A 13,629-nucleotide genomic window follows, 5' to 3' on the forward strand; every position below is an offset into this window, starting at 1 on the left:
TTCTTATAGCCTAGGCCATCTTTATGTAGAGGAACAATTCTTTTTTTTTCAGATCCTCAGAGAGTTCTTTGCCATGAGTGCCATGTTGAACTTCCAGGGAACAGTATGAGAGAGTGAGAGCGATAACACCAAATTTAACACACCTGCTCCCCATTCACACCTGAGATCTTGTAACACTAACGAGTCACATGACACCGGGGAGGGAAAATGGCTAATTGGGCCCAATTTGGACATTTTCATTTAGGGGTGTACTCACTTTTGTTGCCAGCAGTTTAGACATTAATGGCTGTGTGTTGAGTTATTTTGAGGGTACAGCAAATTTACACTGTTATACAAGCTGTACACTCACTACTTTACATTGTAGCAAAGTGTCATTTCTTCAGTGTTGTCACATGAAAAGATATAATAAAATATTTACAAAAATGTGAGGGGTGTACTCATTTTTGTGAGATACTCTATTTGCCCACTTTGATTTTTTACTTTAATTGGAATGATTATCTAGATCCCTAGAAGCTCTGTGATTACAGAAGAAGCAGATTTAAAGATGATCTACCTTCCGTTTTTCCATATTGTAGAATTCAGTGCAGTCATTTAGTGCCAGCTCCAGCCTGGTGCCAATGCGGACAGATACTATTCTAGGTTTCTAGAGAGCATCTGAACATCATGCGGTCATTCAGTAACCGTGTTCACCAGATTATCAGTGTTTGCTGACACAAGCTGGAGTGCATGGCACTGGAAGGCAAGGACGCGGGCAAACACTGACTCACTTTATAAACAAGTAATGACTTTCACTGACCTACATGGATTTCCTGCTTGTTTAAAGGGAAACCACAGCATATAGTTAGAGTGTGTTTTGGATTATTGTAGTGTTTATGTGAAAGTAGAATTCCGTGTTAAGCTGGTCGTACACTAGAGCTGCACAATTAATCGTCAAGAATCGCTATCGCCATCTTGACTAAAGTGTTTCACAATACTTTCTATGCAAAGAATTCTCTCTGCTCTTCTGAAGCCACAGCCATCATTAGAAAGGAAGAGAAAAACTGGGCAGTCTGCCAAGAATCACAACATACTTTATCAGTGGAACTTAAGTATAAACATTGTAACAATTTGTGGAATAGACTTTGTGTGTAAGTGAAAAAAGTTTAAACACTAAGGCCTCATGCACACGAGACGCTGTTAAACGTGTGTTCAGAGGCAGTTGGACACTTTTTTCAACTGCCCCTGAACTCATTCAATGTTATCCTATGTGTCCATGTACACAGTCTAGTTTTTTGGCGTTTTTAGGCAGTTGCGTTTTAACCTCGTTTTTCCAGAAGCAAAAAAATGGGTTCAGACGCAAAAGTTTTCCATGTTTCAGACGTGGTATCGGCGTTTAGCCTTGTTTGCGTTTATAAGTGTTTTTAAAGGAACCCTATTTTTTTGGACCAGAAAACACAGAAATATGATGGTAAACTGCAGCAGATAATGCTAGTTGGGGTTCCTAGCACCAAGTGGCCCCCGAGATACGGGGCCCCAAAGTTGGGTCGCAAAATGTCAAGCACTTTTCTGCAGCAGAGAATGACAACCGTACAAGATTTGAACCATTAATGGGCAGGCTGAATGTATCAAGATAGATAGTTTAGCCTTGTTTGCGTTTATAAGTGTTTTTAAAGGAACCCTATTTTTTGGACCAGAAAACACAGAAATATGATGGTAAACTGCAGCAGATAATGCTAGTTGGGGTTCCTAGCACCAAGTGGCCCCGAGATACGGGGCCCCAAAGTTGGGTTGCAAAATGTCATTCTCTGCTGCAGAAAAGTGCTTGACATTTTGCGACCCAACTTTGGGGCCCCGTATCTCGGGGGCCACTTGGTGCTAGGAACCCCAACTAGCATTATCTGCTGCAGTTTACCATCATATTTCTGTGTTTTCTGGTCTAAAAAATAGGGTTCCTTTAAAAACACTTATAAACGCAAACAAGGCTAAACTATCTATCTTGATACATTCAGCCTGCCCATTAATGGTTCAAATCTTGTACGGTTCCTGCTGAACCGGCCGAGATTCGAACGGCACACGACTGACCTTCAGTCATTTTTTTTTTTTTCAACTTTCCATCTATTAAATCTTCTGCCCTTGTTGTTTTAAAGAAAAACCCAAAAGGGCAACGCTGCGCTAGAAACAAATATAAGAAACTACAAATGAATCCAGTACAAAAAGAGCTGCCAGCACCAAAAAGTCTAAATACAAAACTCAAACAAGTGGAAAAAAGGTGTAGGTGCAGCGCTGGTGTGAATTAAATCTCCGAATGAATGAATAAAAAAAATAAAAACTAAGGCAGAGTTCCAATATGAGAGATTGACAAAAAAGGAAATCAGGGTAATTGTATTCAATCTCCTAATGGCGTGCTTTGATAAATATCAAAAAGTATTGCATACAGTGCTCAAACCAGTAAAAAATAAAATATATAATGAATAATAAAACCTTAAAAAATGTTCATAAGTGTACAAACAATGACCTAACACCATAAACAAATTAAGGAAATGATGATAAAAATTCTCAAATAGATATGGTGAAAAAAATCTGAGAAGAAGACTAAAGCAAAGTCCAAAGGGTGAACTTAAAAAAATGAAGCACAGTCCTAAAATCAAATATCCAAGTGACGAAGGTTAGCCAGTAGGTTATCATATAGATGTAGAGAGACCAAAAGCCAAAGAAAGATCCCTCCTCTGGAAAGTTTTAGACCCAAGGTGAGCATGTAGACTCCTTACCAACTTAAATGATCACCTAAGCCAGCTAACGGGCTACCCTGCCTGTGTTAACTGGCCTTCCCCAGATAGACAGTGCAGGAGGGAAGGATCTGTGCACACAGGATCAAACAGCCTTTTTACACAATGCAGAGAATTAAGCCCTTAAGTTCCACAGTGAGTAGAACAAGCATGCTATGCTGCATATGCAGACTGTTTTACTCTTGTGGGTTTAATAACACTTTAACACTGGCAGGGTTGCTTACAACAATCAGCTTTTATTTATCCATGTAAAACCTTTATCCCAAAAGAAAAAAAAAAAAATTGGTGTTCCGTAACTGATTATAAAATTAGAGCTGGAGTTTGGCTTTGAGGGGGAAAAAAGAAGTAACCTAAATAAAACCAGTTGCGACCGCATCTGATGATTGGTAAGCTGCAATATATTACATTCTTTTTGTTTTAAAAGTTGTCCCTTTTTTTTTTTTTTCAATTAAAATAACAAACATGCCTATACTTGCCTACTCTGTGTAATGCTTTTGCACAGAGCATCCCCCATCTGCCTCTTCTGGGGTCCCCCACCGGTCCTCCAGCCCCTCCTCTTTGGCGAGTGCCCCCACGGAAAGCCGCTTTCCCTGGGGACACCCGTACGTGCTTGCACCCCAGTCCCGTTGCGTCCACTGACACAGACAACGGGACTCAGCACCGTCCACCCCTGTTGTGGCATTTGATTGACAGGAGTGGGAGCCAATTAATCAGTCCAAGGAGGAGGGAGACAGATAAGAAAAAGAACAGAAGGTTTTTCGCCTAAACCTTGCTTTAGAACCACTTAAAAGCACCAATTTGCCACTCATTAACACATCTTTAGCTTCCCTCCAAACCCCCTTGCTGCCTCTTTAGAGAGTAGAGCTGGGCTATTTTCTCAAAAAAAAAAAAAAATCTGCGATTTTTTTTTTTTTTTTTTTTTTTTTTTTTTTTTTTTCACGATTCGAATCAAGTTTTTTTTTTTGATGGACACCGCACCAGTCCTGAGGAGCTGCAGGCAGGAGTTTTTAGGCGCGGCGTCCGGCCTCGCGGACTAGGCTGAAGCCGTGGCCTCACCTAAAAACTCCTGCCAGCAGCTCCTTAGGACTGGCGCGGTGTCAGCGCCGGTCCTGGTGAAAAAAAAAAAATCTAAAACAATTAGCTGAAAATTTGAATCAATTTGACCTCAACTCGATTCAAGATTCAAATCGATTTTTTCCCCAGCCCTATTAGAGAGTTGGGTTTTTTCCATTTTATACCAAAAGGTTTATCTTTTTTGTGTTGCACTCCCGGCTTTTTTGGCCTAGGCCAGAATGATTTCAGGCCCTGATGTGTCTGAAGACCATCTATTTGCTGCAGGTCACAAGTGCACAGATGTACCCCAGGTCTCTAGGATATGACGGAGACCTTCAGTGCATCTGCGTACGTGCGGGTGTTTATGCATCGGCAAGCTGCAAAGCACTCATAGGGTTATCTATCTGCCAGGAACCAGCATATATGTGTGCATTCATGCATGAAAGTGTGCATTCGGGTCCGTGCACCCACTCCTGCATGCCTGTCAAGTTTTAACATGCGTCTGTATCCACTTCTGTAGGCTATCTGCAAGCAGCTTGGGGCACAAATAAAAAATGGCTAATGCACACAGGACAGGTGCCAATGTCTGTCTGAATGAGCCATAACAAACAATGGGGCACAGGGCAAATTTAAGCAAACTTCAATTCTTTAATTTGAATATTCCAACCAGTGTCTCAGCCTTGTTGGTTCAATACAAATCACAGAAGTTGAACAACTGGTTTGCTGTTCTGTATGTGTGAACTCTGAACTGTAGAACTTCTCTTGTTCCTTATGTTGGGTGTAATTCTCATTATCTGTTCTTGTTCATTATGTTTGGACCTGTCCAACTCTAATAAGGTGAGGTGAGATGCTATCAGGTCCTGTTTGCTAACCCTCCAACTGAGACAGATCTGGTGGAAAACTCTAGATCAGCCTTTCTTAACTTTTTTACCCCAGAGGAACCCTTGAGATCATTTTCAGATCTCAGGGAACCCCTGGAAGGATTAGTCCATTGGGGATCATTAAGAAAATGTCCCTTACAATGCTTGTGGTAAGTCTGAAGAACGCTACCCTCAGAGGGGTGGCCAGAATGACACTCTTGCAGTCACAACACTGGCTCTGCCAATTGGTGTTCGACCTGGAGCTTTGCAGGCACCATCAGATGGGAGGTCAGTTTGCCACAGCTCAAGGAACCCCTAGCCAACCCTTGAGGAACCTTAGTGTTTCACAGAATCCTGGTTGAGAATGGCTATTCTAGATGGAGAGACCACCTCATCGATCTAGTGTTTGACTTGCGTAGGTGGTATGCCAGTATGCCACTCTTGTAAAATAAGAACAAGGAAGGAGCAGAACATGCTGTGTCCACTCTGCCCCATATATAGGACAGTTACAGTGATATAACCGTTCCAAAACCTTTTTAACAGATGGAGTGGAAGGGGGTGTTTTCTAAAGCACTAAGAACAGAGTGAAGCACATTATATACAGGAAAATCCCTTTAAAAAAAAAAAAAAAATTCCAGGGACGAGGATCACCCAGGTGCCCCAGAGGGAGGAACTGGTAAGTGAAAACCGTTCCAGGGACCACTTTGTAATTATGCAGTTCCTCACAAAAGAGCCAAAATAGGCCCATACGCTTGAGTCTGAGAAGCAACCCCCCTGAGGGTATAGGCACAAGCGCTCGGTACTTAGCTCACTGAGCCTTTGGATAGAGTAGGGAAGGATTAGAACCCCTGTCAGGTTTTTATTGCAGTCTGTGAGCTTCACCCTCTGTTAATCCTGTGACCGTTATCACTGAAATAAAAGTGATGAAAAATCCAAAGTTTTACAGTTGTCATCTGATCAAGAGATTGGGGCCTTGGTGGTAACGGTCTGAAATGGGAATTCTTACTTCCCCTTATGTCTCCTTGACTCCATACTCTAAACATTCATTCACTTTACACAGGGACCCAATAGCCAGAAGCATGCTCTATTAAGGAAATGACAACCATCGCCCAGTTATAATGTAGCCCCACTATTCCTGCCTTTCTATTGGTCAGCAGTACAATTGGTGGGCTCAACTCACAATATGAAGGGAAAGGACCCTGCAGACTTATTGGAAGCTGGTGATACCCCCATTAATGACAACTATGGTAAGGAGGAGTAGTAAGCCCCGCATTGATTCCAATATATGTTTATTACAGATGTTTATGCAGCAAAGCTTTACATATTGTACATTGAAAACCATCTTACCCTCAAGGAGCTTACAATTTAAAGTCCCTACCTTACTTGTATGCACAGGGAGAACGTGTAAACTCCATGCTGACACTGTCCTGGTTGGGATTTAAGTTGAGTACCCTAATGAAGTTCTAACCAGTAAGCCACTGTGCTGCTTTTTTTAAAGGGGAGCTCCACCCAAAAGTGGAAGCTCTGCTTGTTTCCACCCTTCACTGCCACATTTGGCAATTTTTTTGGGGGGAGGGTACCTGGATTTGACAGGTACCCGCTCCTATTTCCGGCTCAGATTGGTGCGGCGATCGATCTGAGCCAGAAGTTTGGTCCCCCCTCCCTTCCCCGCAGTCTTCCGGGACAGCTCACGTGTCCCAGAAGACTATGGGACCATTCACAAGGCACAGTGGGGCTCGCACATGTGCCGTAGGAAACCGGCCATAAAGGGGCAAGGCTTCACTTCCTATTTCCCTTAGCAGAGGTACCGGCACCTGCACCGAGAGCTGATTGACGAATCGGTTCGGGTGACTACATCGATGGATCACTGGACAGGCAAGTATCCTTTTTATATTAAGTCAGCAGCTTCAGTATTTGTAGCTGCTGACTTTTTTTTTTTTTTTTTTTCGGGTGAGCCTGGAGCTCCTCTTTAAATTCTTCCTTTGTGTATTAGTTAGAGGCTTACGGATCCTGTAAACAGTACATAGTTTTTTTTTTCCCCTAAAATGTTTCTATTTAGCAGTTTTCCCATGTCACTAGTCTGGACTCTGGAAGCAAAGATGGTTGGGAAATCTTGCTCCTTTTGTGGCTGGAAAACACATCTGAGTCTGTGGTTGGTCTTGGCCGTGTTTTGGGCTTTCTAATCCTTGCTTTTCCTGTTCAGCACTAAGTGGGAAAGTCATTTTTCTCCAGCACAAGCTGCTCATTTGTATTGTCTGGGAGCGTTCATAGAAGATCACGTCATCACAGCACTGTCTGCCTTCGGGTCATTACCCTTATTGATGCCTCATCTATTTATTATTTCACGCTTTCTGCTGAGACTATACCCCAGAGTTTGTTACTCTTTCAAGGATAGATATCTGAAAATTTTAAAAAGAGCTGCTATATTTTGTCATTTAAACAATATAAAAACCCACATTCGTTTTATAGCAAAGCAGTTTTTTTTAAATTACTTCTTGTTGCTTATGGGGACCCTTGGTTTCATCAGCTGCGAACCAATAAGAACCAGCCAGTAGAAAGTTTTGTACCTGTACTTTTAAACACCATCTTTTGATGCGGTGACAGCACTTGGCTGCTTCAGTTTTCAATTGCATTCGTCTCTTCTACTCATTTCAATGCTGCTTTCCCAATGGACTGCATAGACAGAGGTCAGCATTGAACAACCAGAGGAAGGCTTGGAGTGTTGATAAGTCCTGTAAGCTGCAGGCGGCTTTTGAGAATGTAAACCAAGTCAATGCTCTGGGTGGTAGGAGGGATCACATTGGAAAAGAATTCTTCTTCAATACTGTAAGCACAGACGAAGATGAGAAAGTTGTGACTTTGAGTAATTTCTGAACACAACATTACAGTTAAACATTTGTGGCTAAGACCTGGACGTTTTAAGTATTATTTATATATCCTTAACAAGCAGTACTAGCTTTAAAAACAAGCCTTCTCTGACACCTGTAGCTGCAGCCACTATGGAGCAATTTATTCTCAAACTTCACTGCAGAATCGTGATGTGTTCTGGGGCAGCTTATCTCTCGCTCTCTCTCTCTCTTACGCTCCCTCTCTCTCTCTCTCCCTTGCCCTGCCATGTATGAATACAGAGAAGCAGCCCTGTTGGGTGAGCAGCATGACCTGCGTGGCTGAGATAATGATTTTGAAGTGCTTCAGAGGGTCTGCTGTAAACTTTGAGGATGAATTTCCCTACAGTGCCTAAAGCTACAGAGGTTAGCATGAGCTTTTTTTTTTTTTTTTTTTTAAACATTTTTAAAAGCAGAAATTTTAAAGTAATTTTATAAATGACATTGTTCAACGTCAACAAATATGGCCTCCTTCTTTAGTAATACACTGTTGTAGTCACTGTAAAATCACTTTGAGAAAACAGTATAATAAGGGCTCAGTGTCCCGTATTTCCTCTTTGTAGGACTGGTGGTCTTTGTGAGGCTCCTTCCCCAGGCCACCGTTTTTTTAACATCCTTGCTGTTCCTTTTTACCAGTGGTGAAATAGTGGGAGGACCTGGAGTGTCCCAGTTTTCTGGTCTGTCCTGCCTACTGTGACCTGCTGAACAATGGCCAGTCCTGTTGGCATACTCAAAGGGCGACCACCCACATTCACACCCATTGCCCCTACGTTAATTCCTGTTGATGGCTTCAACTCCTGTTGCATAATGGGATTTGTGATTATCTTTCCGTAGTCCATGCACAATGTAAGGAAATGTCGGGATTCTCCCATACCTCCTCCCTTAGCCCTTGCATAGCTGTGGCTTCTAATGCACATGACCTCACCAAATTTTACCAGGTCCATCACTAGGAAACTAGGTTGTTTTGAAAACTAAAATATACATGTTCTTAAAGTGGGAGTCCGGCGAGCAATATTTTTTTTTTTTTTTTTTTTTAGGTCATTGAGACACTTTGCTAATCCCAAAATAATACTCACAGTTTGGGTGTAATATTTCCACCTCTGTTTTCGTACTGAAGAATAACTTTAAAAATGTGATGCTGGCTGTTTCCATCTTGCTTGTGGGCATGTGAAGCCCACAAGCATTGATTTCCTGGATGTGGTGAATGCTGTTCATTCACAGCTTGTTCACAAGTATGATCATTGTTCCCGCACTGAATCTTGGGAAGCCTGACACTAAGCTCCCAGTAGACAGTGTGGCGCCGGGGAAAGGCAATAAACTCGCCTACTCCCATGGGAGGAGAGACAAGAAGTGCCACAATAAAGTACAATATAAAGGTAATTACAGCGATAAAAATTTTTTTTCGTGCGGCATTTCAACAACTATGCAATTAACTGAAGGGGGTAAGATTAAGTTAAAAATTTGAGTGGAACCCCGCTTTAAGGCCTCTTGCACATGGGGCCTTCTAGGTGCTGTTGCCTCTCTCCTGCTATTTTAGTGGGTCTGGGAGGGACATAGGGTCCTAAAATGTAGGTGCCACTTGCTACAGCCTTCAGCCCCATATAGACACAGCCTGCCATAGACTTTGATAGACTACAGGCAAAAGGGAACACCTAAAAGCCAGGAGGGACCCACAGCAGCTAGGCAGCCTCTTATGCGCAAGGGGCCTAATGTGTTTATGGACAGGATGTATAGGTCAAATATAGTGATCTGACCTGACTTCATGTTTAAGAATATTCAATTACTTAAAGTGCAACTTTACCCAAAAGGGAAGTTCCAGTTTTATACCCCCCCCCTCCATCAAATTTGGACCTTTTCTTGGAGGTATTGATACCTGGTTTTACCGCCTAGGTCATATGAGCGAAAGTTTGAACTCCCCCTTTGTCTGCAGCATTCTGAGACACATCACAGGTCCCAGAAGGCTGCGGGACCATTCGGAAAGTGTAGTGGGAAGCCGGCTGTGGAGTCGCATCAGCTTCCCACACTAAAGATGCCAATGGGGGACCTGAAGACCAGTGAAGAACTGGCTCAGGTGAGGACCGCGCTGGATCCTTTGACCAGTAAGCCTCGGTTCACACCAGAGGCGGCACGACTTGCAGGTCGCCTCACCGAGGCGACCTGCACACGACTGCCCGGGCGACTTGCAAAACGACTTCTGTATAGAAGTCTATGCAAGTCGCCCCAAGTCGCCTGCAAAGTCGTACAGGAACCTTTTTCTAAGTCGGAGCGACTTGCGTCGCTCCGATTAGAACGGTTCCATTGTACTGAACGGGACGCTACTTGTCAGGCGACCTAGGTCGCCTGACAAGTCGTCCTAGTGTGAACCGAGTCACTCAGTTCACACTAGGACGACTTGTCAGGCGACCTAGGTCGCCTGACAAGTAGCGTCCCGTTCAGTACAATGGAACCGTTCTAATCGGAGCGACGCAAGTCCCTCCGACTTAGAAAAAGGTTCCTGTAAGACTTTGCAGGCGACTTGGGGCGACTTGCATAGACTTCTATACAGAAGTCGTTTTGCAAGTCGCCCGGGCAGTCGTGTGCAGGTCGTAAGGGTCCTTCTTTTTTTATTAAAAGTCAGCAGATACAGGATTTGTAGCTACTGACTTTGACTTTTTTTTTTTTTTTCTTTCTAGGGTGAAGATCCTCGTTAAAAATGTACATTTTTAGACAAGACTTTACTTTAAGCAGTGTTTTGGGTTAAAAAAATAAAAAATACACGGGCAAGTATTGAGCTCCCTAATATTTGTATTTTAAATGTTTTAGGTTTTGTTTCTCTAATCAGACTATGAGCTGTATTATAGATCTATAAAAATAGAATGCAAATTGCAGATAGATTGGAAATGATCAGGAAAAAGGTCCAGTGCTTCATAAATGGATCAGAAACAATGGGAACATATATCTTTCATTTCCTCCTCCAGTGAAAAGCTGAATTGGAACGACGAAGACATGTACTAAAATAGCTGCCTTCTTTAAGTAGATTTTACGCTGCATCGGCAGGATTTTCAATAGCGTCTAATTTACTGGAGCTGACTTGCTCTCTGCCAGCGCTGCCACTTAAAAATACTTCTGGCATTCGGATTGTAATTTTTGCTATTATTTGCATTTGGCAAAATGTTCTTCCGTAAGCCAATGGAAAATGTATTTTTCATGAATGTGTATTTCATTCTCATATACACTCTGAATTGTTTTCTACAGTGGGCTGGAAGATTTTTATCACAAGAAATTCTGTTGCTGCAGCCATTTTGTGTAAATTTGAGGTTATGTAAATGGATTTTGTATATACTACTTGTATATACTACTTTTTTGCCATTTTAAAGCCCAGTTCTGGGATAACATTAACCCCTCTTCCACCCCTACTATATCTAATCAAAAAAAAAAAAAAGTCTAACCTAACCCTGACCTGAAGCTAGAGTCATGTGCTCGTCCAGAGCGGGGTTCTTCTCTTCTCTGCCTGGGTGATATGGACAGTTGCCATTTCACAGCCAGCCAGGGGTTCTCTGTGGATCAAAAAGACTGCTGACATTGGACTGAGAGGACTGAAGAGGACTGGTCTGCTTCTTCTTTAAGAAAGAAGTGTCACGTCCACTTTTATTAATGTGTTCTATTCCGCAAGAAGCCAAGTACGTGCAATACTTTGTCCCATTCTCCTATGACCTTGTCTAAGTAGGGTTGCCACCTTTTCTTTAAGCCAAATATTTAAGTGGCGCGCAAGAAAATTCCATGTGTGCGTGCACAGTGGCAAAAGTGTCATTGGTTGCTAGGACACTGGCGGTCCTAGCAACCAGTGACCGTGGGGGAGAAGTCATGCCTGACGAAGGGGTCCTGCGTGACTCTGAAACGTTGCACTCTCCTTGTGTTGTGATCATGCAATAAATTATCCGTTTGGACGCTATTTATGTCGTTCCATGGTGTGCTGGCAAATATCTTCATAGAAAGAGAGAGAGAGAGCGGGCAGCAGAAGAAGCCACAGCCGGCAGGAATAATCACTGAATTCAAGGATACCCCCCACTGTTGGATGCCTGTGGAGAGAGGAGTGATGCCCTGTCTGACCTCACAGTTGGCCTTAAACTGGCCACCATACACTGATTGGAAAACTTGGTCGGTCCAGCAAGGACCCGCAGAATTTTGATCGACTTCTTCTGTTGAAGAGACATGTTGGAAAATTGAAGCTAATTGTTTTGATCGGCTTCTGTTGAAGAGACATGTTGGAAAATTTTTCACTAATGAGCTGCAGTCGCTGAAGTAGTTGATCAAACAAGGGATTCCTCCCTCCCTTCTCATTTTGTGTGAATTAAGGTATCCATTAGACTTTATTTTTCATTAAGCCCGCCGGCTGAATGAATTAAAAAAAAAAAAAAAAAAAAAAGAAAAAGGGCATGGTCAACATTAGGAGGATGGGACAAAGTACTACATGTACATGAACAGAACACGCAAAGAAAAGGAAGTTTGACTTTATTTAAAAGTTTCCCTTTTTTTCTTTATTGAGCCAGTCCAAAGATTCCTGCTGCAGGTTTCCTCTTTTTGGGTGGCACCATTGCCCTGCAGGGTCTTATGGGGCCACCTTACACGTAGAAAGACTACAAGCCGGTGTTAGGACACTGCCTGCACCAACATGCACAGGCAGCAAGAGTGGACTAGGCTGAATGCATATGTGTAATGGTTCTTGGACTCCAGGGGTATGTTGTCCAGAAAACCGGGTTCAGGCAATAGTTTGTGCTGTTGATATTGTGCCCTTCCTGACTTGGAAGTTGAGGGAAGCTGCACGGGGCAAGCTGGAGGCTGCACCAGCAAGCACATCGGATTTGTAAGGCTGGTCATACACTGCTCGAATCTTGGCCAGTTCAGCTGCTAGCAATAATCAATGTCTTCTACCGGTGGGGACGGCCAGGAGATGACCATGGCCCAGCAGGAGAGATTCCCACATCAACACTGTATTGATGGGGGAATCAAGCAAATTTCTTTCCAGAAAGAAATTTGCTACGTATATGGCCGGTCTTAGTCTTTCTGCACTTTTAAAAAAAAAATTTTTGAGTTGACCGGCATTGTCTTCTTCTCAGTTTGAGAAAAGTGGGTGGGGGATTTACTACTATAATACTTCCTCGATCACAGAAATGGAACAAACATGCAACCAGTGAACTCCGAACTCAGAAATTGCAACCAGCCTTTTTTTGGCATTCAGTCAGCATTGACGGCCCCTGTACTGCTGTCATGACTTGAGCTCCATAAATGTAATTTATGCTTGAAGTTGGCTTTAATAAATGTTTATCTCATTCAGCGACCTGCTTCTAGAAGGAATTGTTTTTAAATTGTTTTTTTTGTTCTTTTCTTACCACAAAACAAGTTGGAGGTTGTCCAAGGCTGCTGTATCCCCTGGTGTCTATTAGGAACATGAGTGAAAGGCACCATGCTATGAGGGTTTCCTGGTCTTTCCTGAGACCTCGGCTTGGAACACACTGCCCAAATCTGTCTGAAATGCATTGCCTGGATGATGTAAGGCCCTTGTACTCATGGCCTGTTGTTCGTGTCCAAACTTAATGAGAGAGATCCGCACAGCTCTGAAAAGGCTGAGAAGTGCCAACTTCTGGAACACTAGAAGCCATTCAAGTGTCAATTGCAATGGCCTGAAGCTGCTAACCTCCCGGCCAGAAGGGTCAGCAGCTCTTTTAACGCATGTCATTGTGACAGCCTGGCAACCGCCAACCTTTGAACTGAGATCTATGGAGCCACTGTTGCAAGTCATTTGCTTAATTTTTAAAAGGAGAGGGGGGGGAATTATTAAACCGCTGCTCTGGCATCCTGCTACGTCTGGTCATGTGACCAAATTAAACCCAATCAAGTCTTCTCTGACAGGTTTCTTTTAAAGTTTAAATACAGTGGACTTCTGATTTCCTCCTTTTTGGTCTGTTAGAACAAAAGACTTTCAATTGCATTACCTGTCCCATAAATACAAAATGATACCCGTTGATCCTTCCTGAAATTCATTGCTGTCATTTTAATATTTTGCAATGATCAAACAATATCTACCAG

General features: G+C 42.8%; 1 protein-coding gene across 6 annotated transcripts in view; it reads left to right on the top strand.

Annotated features, from left to right (window-relative positions):
- Positions 1–13,629, top strand: part of TTYH3 (tweety family member 3) — a 222,755-nt gene that overhangs the window by 56,191 nt on the left and 152,935 nt on the right. The gene's annotated exons all lie outside the window — the stretch shown is intronic.

The sequence above is a fragment of the Aquarana catesbeiana genome, linkage group LG06 (genome assembly GCF_042186555.1).
Source record: "Aquarana catesbeiana isolate 2022-GZ linkage group LG06, ASM4218655v1, whole genome shotgun sequence".
NCBI lineage: Eukaryota > Metazoa > Chordata > Amphibia > Anura > Ranidae > Aquarana > Aquarana catesbeiana.